Source organism: Symphalangus syndactylus, chromosome X (genome assembly GCF_028878055.3).
Source record: "Symphalangus syndactylus isolate Jambi chromosome X, NHGRI_mSymSyn1-v2.1_pri, whole genome shotgun sequence".
In the NCBI taxonomy this organism is placed as follows: domain Eukaryota; kingdom Metazoa; phylum Chordata; class Mammalia; order Primates; family Hylobatidae; genus Symphalangus; species Symphalangus syndactylus.
The window spans coordinates 61,953,161-61,967,841 of record NC_072447.2 but is presented as its reverse complement, the minus strand read 5'-3'; the positions used below and the strand labels follow the sequence as shown (position 1 = coordinate 61,967,841).

At 46.2% G+C, this 14,681-nt stretch overlaps 2 protein-coding genes across 2 annotated transcripts in view; one reads left to right on the top strand and one right to left on the bottom strand.

The window, feature by feature from the left end:
• LOC129475302 (uncharacterized) overlaps window positions 1–14,681 on the top strand; it is a 177,343-nt gene that overhangs the window by 70,461 nt on the left and 92,201 nt on the right. The gene's annotated exons all lie outside the window — the stretch shown is intronic.
• Window positions 1–14,681, bottom strand: part of LOC129476248 (protein SSX4-like) — a 132,576-nt gene that overhangs the window by 106,281 nt on the left and 11,614 nt on the right. The window lies entirely within an intron of this gene.

Here is a 14,681-nt window from a genome sequence, read left to right as displayed (position 1 = left end):
CATGCGCCACCAGGCCCAGCTAATTTTGTATTTTTTGTAGAGATGGGGTTTCACCATTTTAGCCAGGCTGGTCTTGAACTCCTCACCCCAGGTGATCCACCCACCTCGGCCTCCCAAAGTGTTAGGATTACAGACATGAGCCACCATGCCATGTCTAGAATGAATTTTTAAATTCAGTATAATACTCACCTTGTCAGGGGGTGGAGCGACCTTTAAACACATCATACTGGTTAATTGTGTCAAAGTCAAAATAAATTATAGAGACAAATCCTAAATCAAATGCTGTATTTGGGAATCACAAAATTGCAATCCAGGGCATATACGAGGACTGGGGTCATCTTCAGTATGTCCAACGAACAAAGAGAAGTTGGAAGTTTTATTAGAAAGAAAAGTGTTACATATTGTTTTGAAATGAGTCGCATTGGCCCTGGAGAAGCTGGTTCATTCGCACAGTCAGCTTTCACATTCCCTCTTTTGATCAACATCTTTCAAAACCTCACTGATCAGCCATCTTAAAGTGAGGCTTCATTGTCATTCCATGCCAGGTTTGCCTGGAGTTCAGCATCAAGTTCCATGTTATTAGTCCCATCTGTATTAGCAATCATCCTGACGCACTGGGCTAACATTATCCTGTTAGGAGAACTGGCTTAACAAATATTAGACAGGCAACAAGAATGGAGCTCAAAGATCATAATATCAAAATAAGTAACAATTGTTTTATTTTATTTTATTTCGATGGATTGTTGCTTTGTCTCCCAGGCTGAAGTGCAGTGGCGTGATCCCGGCTCAATGCAACCTCCATCTCCCGAGTTCAAGAGATTCTCCTGCCTCAGCCTCCCGAGTAGCTGGGATTACATTTGCTCACAACCATGCCTGGTTAATTTTTGTATTTTCAGTAGAGACAGGGTTTCACCATGTTGGCCAGGCTGGTCTCGCACTCCTGACCTCAAGTGATCTGCCCTCCTTGGCATCCCAAAGTGCTGGGATTATAGCACCCAACTATAATTAGCAATAGTATAATAAATTTAGTTTGTACAATGGTTTTGAACCAAGATCCTGAGCCTAGGGGCCGCCACCTAAACAAATCAAAAGACTGTGGGGGAAGTGAATGAGACCTCTTGTAGTCTTTGAGGAACATTTTAGGACTGGGTTGAATTAAAGCAGAGTGCCAACTCTATAAAAGGGACCACTGGGTGAAGGAAAGGATTTGTGGGTTAGGTTCTGTCAAGGGAAAAATGTAGACATTAAGCGGGTAAGAGTCTCATTATTATATGAAGACTTATTCTGATGTCTTCGGAAAATCTGTCTACAGTGTGGAAATACCATCTCCTCACCCTGATTTGTCTTTCGAATGTCTCTGTTTATGGCATTGTGTGTCCTGAATTGGTGGGTTCTTGGTCTCACTGACTTCAAGAATGAAGCCGCGAACCCTCGCGGTGAGTATTACAGTTCTAAAGGCGGCGTGTCCGGAGTTTGTTCCTTCTGATGTTCAGATGTGTTCGGAGTTTCTTCCTTCTGGTGGGTTCGTGGTCTCGCTGGCTCAGGAGTTAAGCTGCAGACCCTCCCATTGAGTGTTACAGCTCTTAAGGCGGCACGTCTGGAGTTGTTCGTTCCTCCCGGTGGGCTCGTGGTCTCGCTGGCTTCAGGAGTGAAGCTGCAGACCTTCGCGTTGAGTGTTACAGCTCATAAAAGCAGTGTGGACCCAAAGAGTGAGCAGTAGCAAATTTATTGCAAAGAGCGAAAGAACAAAGCTTCCACAGCGTGGAAGGGTACCCAAGCGGGTTGCTACTGCTGACTCAGGCAGCCTGCTTTTATTCTCTTATCTGGCCCCACCCACGTCCTGCTGATTGGTAGAGCTGAGTGGTCTGTTTTGACAGGGCGCTGATTGGTGCATTTACCATCCCTGAGCTAGACATAAAAGTTCTCCACGTCCCCATCAGATCAGTTAGATACAGAGTATGGACAAAAAGGTTCTCCAAGGCCCCACCAGAGCAGCCAGACACAGAGGGTCGATTGGTGCATCCACAAACCTCGAGCTAGACACAGGGTGCTGATTGGTGTGTTTACAGTCCCTGAGCTAGACATAAAGGTTCTCCACATCTCCACCAGACTCAGGAGCCCAGCTGGCTTCACCCAGTGGATCCTGCACGGGGGCTGCAGGTGGAGCTGCCTGCCAGTCCCGTGCCGTGTGCTCGCACTCCTCAGCCCTTGGGTGGTGGATGGGACTGGGCACTGTGGAGCAGGGGGTGGCGCTCGTCGGGGAGGCTCGGGCCGCACAGGAGCCCATGGAGTGGGTGGGAGGCTCAGGCATGGCGGGCTGCAGGTCCGGAGCCCTGCCCCTCGGGAAGGCAGCTAAGGCCCGGTGAGAAATCGAGTGCAGCACCGGTGGGCTGGCACTGCTGGGGGACCCAGTACACCCTCCGAAGCCGCTGGCCCGGGTGCCAAGCCCCTCATTGCCCGGGGCCGGCAGGGCCGGCCGGCTGCTCCGAGTGCGGGGCCCGCCAAGCCCACGCCCACCCGGAACTCCAGCTGGCTCGCAAGCGCCGCGCGCAGCCCCGGCTCCCGCTGGCGCCTCTCCCTCCACACCTCCCCGCAAGCTGAGGGAGCCAGCTCCTGCCTTGGCCAGCCCAGAAAGGGGCTCCCACAGTGCAGCGGTGGGCTGAAGGGCTCCTCAAGTGCCGCCGAAGTGGGAGCCCAGGCAGAGGAGGTGCCGAGAGCGAGCGAGGGCTGTGAGGACTGCCAGCATGCTGTCACCTCTCAATTGGACAGTTTGGTGAACTTTTTGTGTGGTCCATACATCAGGCACAAGACTTGTTCCTTAAAATTTATGCACTTTTATCTTATAGGACTTATAAATCAAAAATCAAAGCCTAAGCCCCCTGCCCCCCACCATCTGAATGGACGTCCTCCTAAGCCAGGGCTCTTTTAAAATTTAACCTGAGAGATGGTTTCAGGCCACGACAGGAAGTGGGGGTCAGGCATGCCTCGTTATACCTCTCTGGCATCAACATCAACACAGTCTTGTTGGATCACCAGGACTTGCGGATCACGTCAGGAGATCCACACCATCCTGGCTAACACAGTGAAATCCGGTCTCTACTAAAAACACAAAAAGTTAGCCGGGCATGCTGGCATGGGCCTGTAGTCTCAGCTACTCGGGAGGCTCAGGCAGGAGAATCACTTGAACCCGGGAGCCGGAGGCTGCAGTGAGCGGAGAAGGAAGGAGCCACTGCGCTCTAGCCTGGCAACATAGTGACTCCACCTCAAAAAACACCAAACAAACAAAAAAAAGTTACAAACTATTCTCTCTGAAGCATAGTACCTGAAGGCTTCCTCTGCAAATAAGAACTTAAAAAACAACTAAGAATGACTCACTTCACATAATCAGCTTCCACAATGGTTAAAGCAGAGTCCTGCTTAGCAATGCACAAAAATTCTCCTTTGTGATCCATTCATTTTACTGCTGTTGACTTTCTTGCTTTTGCTTTCAGACAGAGTCACTCTCCTTTGACCAAACTTGAGTCGGGCTCCTCTGAGTCCTATTTCTGACTAGGTCCCAACCTCGGGCTCTGTCCTTCATCCAGGAACTCTGCCCATTTAGCCTGTTTCAGCAAAAATCCTGTCAAGTCAGTTTAGCCAGAATCCCCCTGCACACCTGAGCTTTCCTCCAAGTAATTTCCCATCTTCTGACCCCCTGCTCCTACTCCCTGACTACAAATCCCCACTTGTCCTTGGAGGAGTTGAAGTCGATCCTAATATCACTCTCCCACTGTAAGACCCCATTGCAGTGGTCCCTGTGTCTATCACAGTAGTTCCCGCTCTGAGTAAAGTCGTCCTTACGATCTTTTTTTTTTATTTTCAGAGACAAAGTCTCACTCTGTAACTCAGGCTGGAGTGCAGTGACCCAATCCTAGCTCACTGCAGCCTCAAACTCCAGGGCCCAAGCAATCTTCCTGCCCCAGCCTCCCGAGTAGCTGGGACTACAGGTACACACTACCAAATCCAGCTATTTTTTAAAAAAATTCTCTACAGACCCAGGAACTTGATGTGCCTGTCTAATTTTTGTATTTTTTGTAGAGACGGGGTTTCGCCATGTTGTCCAGGCTGGTCTTGAATTCCTGGGCCCAACCAATCCTCTTGCCTCAGACTCCCAAAGTGCTGGGATTACAGGCATGAGCCACTGCAGCTGGCCCTTCCTTACAGTCTTTAATAAGTGCAATAAATACTTGTTTACTTTAACATTTCCCTGTGTCTTCAATCTCCTGAAGTGTTATATGCCTGACATGCCTTACTCCACCAAAAATATAAAAATTCCGTTCTTTCGCTGGGTGCAGTGGCTTAGCCCTATAATCCCAGCACATTGGGAGGCCAAGGCGGGCAGATCACCTCAGGTCAGGAGTTCGAGATCAGCCTGGCCAACATGGCGAAACCCCATCTCTACTAATTTTGAACTAAAAGTACAAAAATTAGCCTGGTGTGGTGCTGTGTGCCTGTAGCCCCAGCTACTCAGGAGGCTGAGGAGAATCGCTTGAAACTGGGAGGCAGAGGTTACAGTGAGCCGAGATCACGCCACTGCACTCCAGCCTGGGGGACAAAGCGAGACTCTGTCTCAAAAAAAAAGAAAACAAATTCCTTTCGTTCAACACTTTGGAGTTACTACACTATTGTATCCTTGCCTCCAGTGTGGTGTTTGAGAGACCCGATGAAGGTTTAAATATTTTTCCTTTGTAAGTAACCTGCTATTTCTCTCAGATCATTTTAAAAATATTTTTTCTTTGTCTTTCACAATTTTTCATTTCCCTGTTCCTGTGTGTGTGTACGAAGATCCCTTTAAATCTTAAGAGATTTGTCTAAATCTGAGAAATTCTCACTCATTACTTGTTTAAGTACACTCTCCTTTTTAATGACTATATTCTCCTCATAAGGCTACTATTAGATGTGTTTCGACATTTACTCTTTTTTTTTTAATTGAGACAGAGTCTTGCTCTGTCGCCCAGGCTTGAGTGCAGTGACTCGATCTTGACTCACTGCACCACTGCCTCCTCCTGAGTCCAATCAATTTTCCTGCCTCAGCCCCTTGAGTAGCTGGGACCACAGGCGTGTGACACTATGCCAGGCTAATTTTTGTATTTTTAGTAGAGACGGGGTTTCACCATGTTGGCCAGGCTGGTCTCCAACTCCTGATCACAGGCGAGCCGCCTGCCTCAGCCTCCCAAGGTGCTGGGATTACAGGTGTGAGCCACAATGCTCAGCCTTTTATTTTTATTGATTTATTTATTTATTTTTAGACAGTTTCACTGTTGTTGCCCAGGCTGAAGTGCAATGGTGTGATCTCACCTCACTGCAACCTCTGCCTCCCAGGTTCAAGTGATTCTCCTGCCCCAACCTCCTGAGTAGCTGGGGTTACAGGCACGCACCACGACGCACAGCTAATTTTTTTTTTTTTTTTTGAGTCAGAGTCTGGCTCTGTCCCCCAGGCTGGAGTGCAGTGGCACCATCTCGGCTCACTGCAAGCTCCGCCTCCCGGGTTCACGCCATTCTCCTGCCTCAGCCTCCCGAGTAGCTGGGACTACAGGCGCCCGCCACCACTCCCGGCTAATTTTTTTGTATTTTTAGTAGAGACAGGGTTTCACTACGTTGGCCAGGATGGTCTCGAACTCCTGACCTCGTGATCCGCCCACCTCGGCCTCCCAAAGTGCTAGGATTACAGGCTTGAGCCACCGCGCCTGGCCAACACAGCTAATTTTTTATTTTTAGTAGAGATGGGGTTTCGCCATGTTGGCCAGGCTGGTCTCAAACTCCTGACCTCAGGGGATCCTCCCGCCTTGGTCTTCCAAAGTACTGGGATTACAGGCGTGAGCCATGGCGCCTGGCCTATGCGATAGTTTTTCTATATAACTCTTTGTTCCTGTGAAGATGTGTCAGCCCAGACACTCCACATGAGTTTCAGGGTTTCTAGATTGATAAGTCATAGGATACGGAGCCTCTAGAGCTGAGCTGAGCCAATTCTTCTTTCCAGTCCCTAGCCTAGGAGCCTCTACAGAAGCTTATAGAATTTCTGCCTTACAGTGTGAAGGGAGTCTACGGGTGAGTGATACTGGCTATAATTGCGTAGCTCAGAGGGCAGATGGAGAGGTAGGAAAAGAATGTTCAGTTACTGGCCAGCTTTCATGAGTCTGCACTTTTTTTAGGAGCTTTCCAAGCCCCCTATTCCTTAATGTTATCACCTCACTTTGGGCTAGCACTGAGTCAGCCCTGCCAAGTCTCTGCTCTATATGTTTACAGAACAGGTAAAAAGCCTTCCAGAAAACAAGGAGAAAAAAAGGATGCAACTTAGAAAGTTCCACCAGGGCTGATCCTCCATCTGTGGCCTCTGACCTTTTCCCACTCGAAGACATCTCATCCTCCAGTGGGGCCAAACCATCAAGGGTTTTGTTACTGGAAACTGTTCTGAACTCCCAAATAGATGAGATTTCGGGCACCCACCACCAACCCCTAATAGAGACAGGTTTTCATCCTGTTGGCCAGGCTGGTCTCAAACTCCTGACCTCAGGTGATCCGCCTGCCTCAGCCTCTCAAAGTGCTGGGATTACAGGCGTGAGCCACAGTGCCTAGCCTTTTTTTTTTTTTTTCAAGACAGTTTCACTATTGTTGCCCAGGCTGAAGTGCAATGGTGTGATCTCACCTCACTGCAACCTCTGCCTCCCAGGTTCAAGTGATTCTCCTGCCCCAACCTCCTGAGTAGCTGGGGTTACAGGCATGCACCACGACGCACAGTTAATTTTTTATTTTTAGTAGAGGTGGGGTTTCGCCATGTTGGCCAGGCTGGTCTCAAACTCCTGACCTCAGGGGATCCGCCTGCCTTGGCCTCCCAAAGTGCTGAGATTACAGGTGTGAACCATGGCGCCCAGCCCAGTCTTTCTTTCTATCTCTCGAACTTTTTTTTTTTTTTTCTTTTCTTTTCTTTTTCTTTTTTCTTTCTTTCTTTCTTTCTTTTTTTTTTTTTGAGTCAGAGTCTAGCTCTGTTGCCCAGGTTGGAGTAGAGTGGAACGATCTCGGCTCACTGCAACCTCCGCCTCCCAGGTCGAAGTGATTCTCCTGCCTCAGCACCGCTAGTAGCTGGGATTACAGGCATGTGCCACCATGCCCGGCTAATTTTTGTATTTTCAGTAGAGACGGGGTTTTACCATATTGGCCAGGCTGGCCTCAAACTCGTGACCTCAGGTGATCCGCCCAGCTGGGCCTCCCAAAGTACTGGGATTACAGGCGTGGGCCACTGCGCCTGGCTTATCTCTGGAGCTTCTATTGGATGAACGTTGAAACTTCTGGGATCTATTCTCCATTTCCTTTATTATTTTTCTTTCATACTTTCTATTGCGTAATCCTTTTTTGATATATGGTGAAGTAGTGCCATGCCTGAACACATTTTTTCATTGGGTTGTTCCAGTTTCTCTTATAGATAGGCAAAAGCTTTGTTGTATATTAGAGATGGTTACTCTTAATTTATTGGGGATGCTTCACCAATTTCCCCAACATTTGCCTTTTTAAACAGTTGTTTATGGTGTCTTTTGAATTAGATGACACTTTAATTTTTACATCTTTATGTCAGATTCATTGTTTATAGCCTTGGTGTAATGTCAGGAAGTGCCTTTGCCAACTCAAGATGTCTTACACTGTAATATTTTCCTAAATTTTCATCTAGTTCTTTATGATTTCATGTTTTCATATTTAAGTCACTGAATTTTTAGAATTTATTATTTTATGTGGTTCAAAGTAAGGATTTAATCTTTATTTTTTCAAATGGATAGATGCTTGTCAAGCAGTCATGTATTATACAACCCATCATCTTTTGCCCACTGTTTGGAAATGCATGCTGAAGTTTGCATATAGATTAGTCTGTTTCTTGACCTTCTATTTTGTTTCACTATTAAATGTTTCTGTGTGTATTCATTTTTGATTGCTGCTTTAACAAATTTTCAATAGCTTAGACAACGTTGAGCGCGGTTGCTCACGCCTGTAATCCCAGCACTTTGGGAAGCCGATACGGGTGGATTGCTTGAGGTCAGGAGTTCGAGACCAGCCTGGCCAACATGGTGAAACCCCCCCTCTACCAAAAATACAAAAATTAGCCAGGTGTGGTGGCACGCAGCTAAAATCCCAGCTACTCGGGAGGCTGAGACAGGAGAATCACTTGAACCCAGGAGGCAGAGGTTGCAGTGAGCCGAGATCACCCCACTGCGCTCCAGCTTGGGCAACACAAGTCAGACTGCATCTCACAATATATATATATGTAGCTAAGACAATTTTTGGAAAAGAAGAATAAGGTAGGAGGAATGGCTCTACCATATTTCAATACTTCTTATATAGCTACAGGAATCAAGACAGTGTAGTATTGGGAGAAGAATAGACACACAGATCACTGGAACAAAATAGAGAACCTAGAAATAGCCCCACACTGATTTTTTTACAAAGAGACAAAATAAGGAAGGACTGTCTGCTTAACAAATGGTGCTGGAGAAGTTTCATATCCATAGGCAAAAAAAAAAAAAGGCCTAATCTTCATACCTTTATACAAAAAAAAAATACTCAAGTGGATCATAGACTTAAATCTAAAATATAAAACTAAAAAAAGACTTTTACAAGAAAGCATAGGAGAAACATCTGAGATCTAGGGCATAGTGAACAGTTCAAAAAGCATAATCCATGAGGAAAACAAATAAATTGGATTTCATCCCATTTAAAACTTTTGCTCTACAAGAAATCTTGTTAAAGTGATGAAAAAAAGGGTATGACCTGGGGGAAATGTTTGCAAACCACATATCTAAGAAAGGACTTACATCTAGAATATATAATGGATATGTACAGTACTCTGAAAACTCACTGGTAGGCTGGGCGTGGTGGCTCAGGCTTGTAATCCCAGCACACTGAAAGGTCGAGGTGGACGGAGGGCAGATCCCTTGAGGCCAGGAGTTGGAGACCAGCCTGGGCAACATGGCAAAAAAACCATCTCTACTGAAAATACAAAAATTAGACAGGCATGATGATGCCTGCCTGTAATCCCAGCTACTCGGGAGGCTGAGGCATGAGAATCACTTGAACCAGGGAGGTGGAGGTTGTAGTGAGCCAAGATCATTCCACTGCACCCCAGCCTGGATAACAGAGTGAGACTCTTTCTCAATAATAATAATAATAATAATAATAATAATAATAATAATAATAAAACTCAATGGTAAAAAATATAAACAAATAATCCAATTAGAAAATCATGAAAAGATGTGAACATACATTTCACTGAAGAGGAAATAAGCCAATAAGCACATGAAAAGATGTTCAACACTCATTTGCTTCATTGGATGCAAATTAAGACCACAATGAGGTATCACTACACACTTATTACAATAGCTAAAATCAAAGACATAGTGACAACACCAAATGGTGACAAGGATGCTGAGAAACTGGACAATTCGTTTAGAGCTGCTGGGAAGGTAAAATCTTACAGCCACTCTGGAAAGCAGTTTGTTACTTTCTTATAAAACTAAACATGCAATGACCATACAATTCAACAATCACACTTCGGAGAAGTTAAAATGTATGCCCATCCAGAAACTTGTACATAATTGTTCATAGCAGCTTTACTTGTAATAGCCAATAGCTGGAAATAATCAATATGTCCTACAATAAGCGAATGGCAGAACTGTGGTACATCCACACCATGGAATACTACTCAGTAATAAAAATGAACTATTTACTGGGCCCAGTGGCTCCCGTAGGTAATCCCAGCACTTTGGGAGGCCGAGGCGGGTGGATCACGACATCAGGAGTTTGAGACCAGACTTGCCAATATGTTGAAACCCCGTCTCTATGACTAAAACAAAAATTACCAGGGTGTGGTGGCGCATGCCTGTAGTCACAGCTACTTGGGAGGCTGAGGCAGGAAAATCACTTGAACTTGGGAGGCTGAGGCAGGAAAATCACTTGAACCCAGGAGGCAGAGGTTGCAGTGAGCCAAGATCATGCCACTGGACTGCAGCCTGGGCGGCAGAGCGAGACTCTGTTTCAACAACAACAATAACAACAACAACAACATCAACAACAACAATGAACTATTGATAGACAAATATTAATATCTTGGAGGAATCTCCATGGAATTATGCTGAGTGAAATAAGCCCCTAAAACGTGATATACTATAAGATTTCATTTGTACAGCATTCTAGAAAAGACAAAATTGTGGAAATGAAAAACAGATTAGTGGTTGCCAGGGGTTAGGGATGGTGGATGGGAGGAGAGTGAGTATTACTAAAAATGAGAAGCACAAGGGATAGCATTGTGGTGATGGAAATGTTCTGTACCTCGTTATTTTTTTTTTTTTTCCCCCAAGAGGGATTTTCACTCTGTCACCTAGGCTGGAGTGCAGTGGCACAATCTCGGCTTACTGCAACATCCGCTTCCCAGGTTTAAGTGATTCTCCTGTCTCGGCCTCCCATGTAGCTAGGACTACAGGCATCCACCAACTCACCTAGCTAATTTTTGTATTTTTAGTAGAGACAGGGTTTCTCCATGTTGGCCAGGCTGGTCTCAAACTCCTGACCTCAAGTGATCTGGCCACCTCGCCCTCCCAAAATGCGGGGATTACAGGCATGAACCACTGCACCTGGCCATGTTCTGCACATCGAAACACTTTCACTGAATATAGATGCCTTTACATTTTCTTACTTATGTTACAAAGCAAAAGCCAACTTCATAAACACTATTCTATTATGTGTCAACTGAAAAAAACATAGATTTTTGTATCAACTGAAAAACATATATTCCAGAAAAAGGTTTTGAAGACACATGGAAGTGGAATGTGCCTGCATTAAGAGCAGTGCTTTTACAGGACCACCTGTCTCCAGCCGGCTCCCAGGGACCACTGAAAACAGCTGCTACCCTCAGAATGACAAGATGGTCTTGTTATTGATTTCACTGGACTCTCGAATCTCATCGCCCTTGACCACCAGCAGAGGTGAGACCTGATGATGTCACCACGGGTTGGCTTGGCCAAAAGCCCATAATCTTGAAGTCGTAGACACACCTTCCAAGCATCACAATCTTTGGTTTCTTTAATAACAATAGCATTTAATAATTCTTTTCCTCCTGGGAATAGTGGATCACGCCTGTAATCCCAACATTTTGGGAGGCCGAGGCAGGTGCATCACCTGAGTTCTGGAGTTCGAGACCAGCCTGACCAACATGGTGAAACCCCATCTCTACTAAAAATTCAAAAATTAGCTGGGAATAGGGGCACGTGCCTGTAATCCCAGCTACTCAGGAGGCTGAGGCAGAAGAATGGCTTGAACCGAGGAGGTGGAGGTTGCAGTGAGCCAAGATCGTGGCATTGCACTGCAGCCTGGGCAACCAGAGTGAACCTCTGACTGAAAAAAATAAATAAATGAATAAATAAAGTAATCATTTTCCTCTTACAGCAGTCACAGCATCAGAAGGTAGCTTCATGGGTTGATTTCTCAACATAATACCCTTGAGATAAAAACCTTGCATTTTCAGCAAGGTTTTCTTCTTCTAAAACCTCAAGGGCTGCAGTGGCCACTCGGCAGCCTCGTGGATTGCCACCATATGTGGACCCATGTTCCCCTGGCTTAATGGTCAGCATTATGTCATCGTCCCACAGCACCGCAGACATAAGAGTATCAGCCCCCAGAAAGGGCCTTTCCAAGGAGGACTATATCAGGTCTGACATTTTCATGATCAACAGCCAGCCAGTTCTGGCCAATCCTATCTGTATTTCATCAGCAATGAACAGAACCAAGCTGGGAGCATGAGATGGGACGAGGATAAGTTAAAGTACCACAAAGCTCACTGTTCTTACGGAGATTCAGCTGGTCGTCCTTTCCTTTCCTTTCCTCTTTCCTTTCCTTTTTCTCTTCTTTCTTCCGTTCCTTCTTCCTTTCCTTTTTCCTTTCCTTTCTTTCCTGTATTTATTTATTTGACAGTCTTGCTCTGTCGCCCAAGCTGGAGTGCAGTGGTGTGATCTCAGCTCAATGCAACCTCCGATTCCTGGGTTCGAATCATTGAGTGAGCCCAGGAGGTCAGGACCAGCCTGAGAAATACAGCAAAAGGCAGGGTGGTGCATGCCTGTAGTTCCAAGGCCGAGGCGGGAGGATTGCTTGAGCCCAGGAGATAGAGAACAGCCAGGACAACATAGCAAAACTGTCTCTACTAGAAAAATTAAAAATATTAGTGGGGGCGGGGTGGTATGAGCCTGTAGTCCTGAGGCCGAAGGGGGGAGGATTGCTTGAGTCCAGGAGGTCGAGGCCAGCCTGGCCAACATAGTGAAACCCCATTTCTACTAACAAGAACAACAAAAAAATAGCGTGGGCGGGGTGGCTCACCCCTGTAGGTCCCAGGCCAAAGTGGGAGGATTGCTTGAGTCCAGGAGGTCGATAACAGCCTGACCAACATAGCGAAAGCCTGCCTCTCCTAAAAAAAATGAAAATTAAAAAATAAATAAATAAAATAAAAATGAGCAGGGCAGAATGGCACATGCCTGTAGTCCTGAGGCCGAGGTAAAAACATCACTTGAGTCCAGGAGATTGAGACCAGCCTGGGCAACATAGCAAAATCCGGTTTCTACTAAAAATGAAATAAATAAATAAATAAATAAATAAATAAATAAATAAATAATAAATAAATAAATAATAAATAAAGCATGGCCAGGTGGCACATACCTGTAGTCCTGAGGCTGTGGCAGAAGGATCCCTTGGGCCCAGGAGGTTAAGGCCAGCCTGGTTAACATAGCGAAACATGGTTTCTACTAAAAAAAAAAAAAAAAAATCGTGGGCAGGGTGGTGCATGCCTGTAGTCCCAAGGCTGCAGCGGGAGGATCCCTTGAGCCCAGGACGTTGAGACCAGCCTGACCAACATAGCGAAACTGTCTCTATTAAAAAATCAAAAACCAAAAAATATGACAGGGGGTGGGGTGGTTCGAGCCTGTAGTCCCGAGACCGAGGCGGCAGGATTGGCCAAGGTGGGTGTAACCAATACCACAATCACATCCCATAAGTAAATACATTTTCGTCTCTCTAGGGCTACAGGTAAAGGATGGTAATTGTGCACGCCACACTTAGATTCCCTTTCAAAAATGTAATCAGAGGTTTGAGGGCCTTGGACTGTTTTTTCAGTTGCAACAGATACAGAAGCCACTGAAGAATGAACTCCACGACTAAGTACAGCAAAGCTCTGCAAATGTGCTAGTTTGGAAAACATTGTGTCTTTCAAGTAGAAAAATCACAGATCCGACTATTTTTTTCTTCTCACTCTTCAGACTAGAATCCAGATGTTTAATGCAAGATCCAGGGGAGGTCTTTGGAGAGATCAAAATCTCCTGACTCTGTCGCAGTGGCAACAAAGTGTTGCTGGAGGAGGAGACAATATTGTGCAGTGTCACTGCCCAAGGATGATAGACCAATCAGGGCAGTTAGTGAACTCCATCTGGCCAATCAGAAGTCAGAACAGTTGGCGGGATAAGCGAAGCTGATGTGGCGTCTATCAGTCCAGCCTCCAGGGACAGAACCTTCTCAAACTGGGGGCAGAGACTCTGATTTTCCCGCCTAAAGCATCCCCAGGGATTGGCTACTTTAAGTTCAGAGTACGCATGCTCTGACTTTCTCTTTCGATTCTTCCATACTCAGAGTACGCATGGTCTGATTTTCTCTTTCGATTCTTCCAAAATCAGAGTAAGCATGCGCTGATTTTCTTTTTCCATTCATCCTACCCCTCCCCTCCTCCGCGATGCATTTGCTATCTAGTTTTAGTAAGGAGTGTATATGAGGCAGGCCGCCATCTCAAATCTTTCCTGTCAGTTTCTAACTTTTTCAGGTAAGGGATTTTTCCTAGGAACTGGGAACAGAAGCCAGGGCTTGTTCAATTCTCCCTCCCTCCACCACACACACCTGTCCTCCTTAATGTTTCTGAAGTCAGTGAGCTCCAGACGCAGCTCCTCCTGCACCTGCCAGCTGTAGGACCTGTGACAAGATGCCTACCATCTGTCTGGGACTCCGTCTCTCATCTATTATATTGGCATAATGATGATAGTGTCCTCCTTCTAAGGCGGGGGAGAACCAGGAGGCCAAGGTGGTGGGCTATGGATGGTCAAAACAGCTCCAATCCTGCCTCCACCTGGGGCTGGTGTTTCAAGTCCGTGGTGTGTGAATGGAGCTTTGATGTTTCCTTTCACACACAATGCTTTGTTCTAAAATAGACTCCCCTCTGCCCTTCCCTTCCCCACAACTGTTTCCCCTCCACACTGTGCAATGGTACATGTGAGAAAGAACTGTCCCATTCCCAAATCATCGTCCCCACCCCAGCCCCCAGGCCCTTGGTTGGTGAGACCCTTGATGGGCAGTCTCATGCTTCTGTCCAGGGGTCTTTCTCACTGTTGCTCCCCTGCATGGAGACTAAATGGACTCTTCTATTCCCTGTGCACCGCATGGTCTACAGTGCATGCATCTTCCTCATTCCTCCATGTTCCCCAGATGACGATTTCATCTGTGTCTCCTCCTACATACTCCCAAATGGACCGTCCCAGCCCTAGAACCCAAAAATGGTTCAGAGAGAGAAGGCCAAGTTGCCCAACCGCCTGCTGCAGAATCCTGCTCCAGGACTGAAGTGTATAGTCCCTATCAAA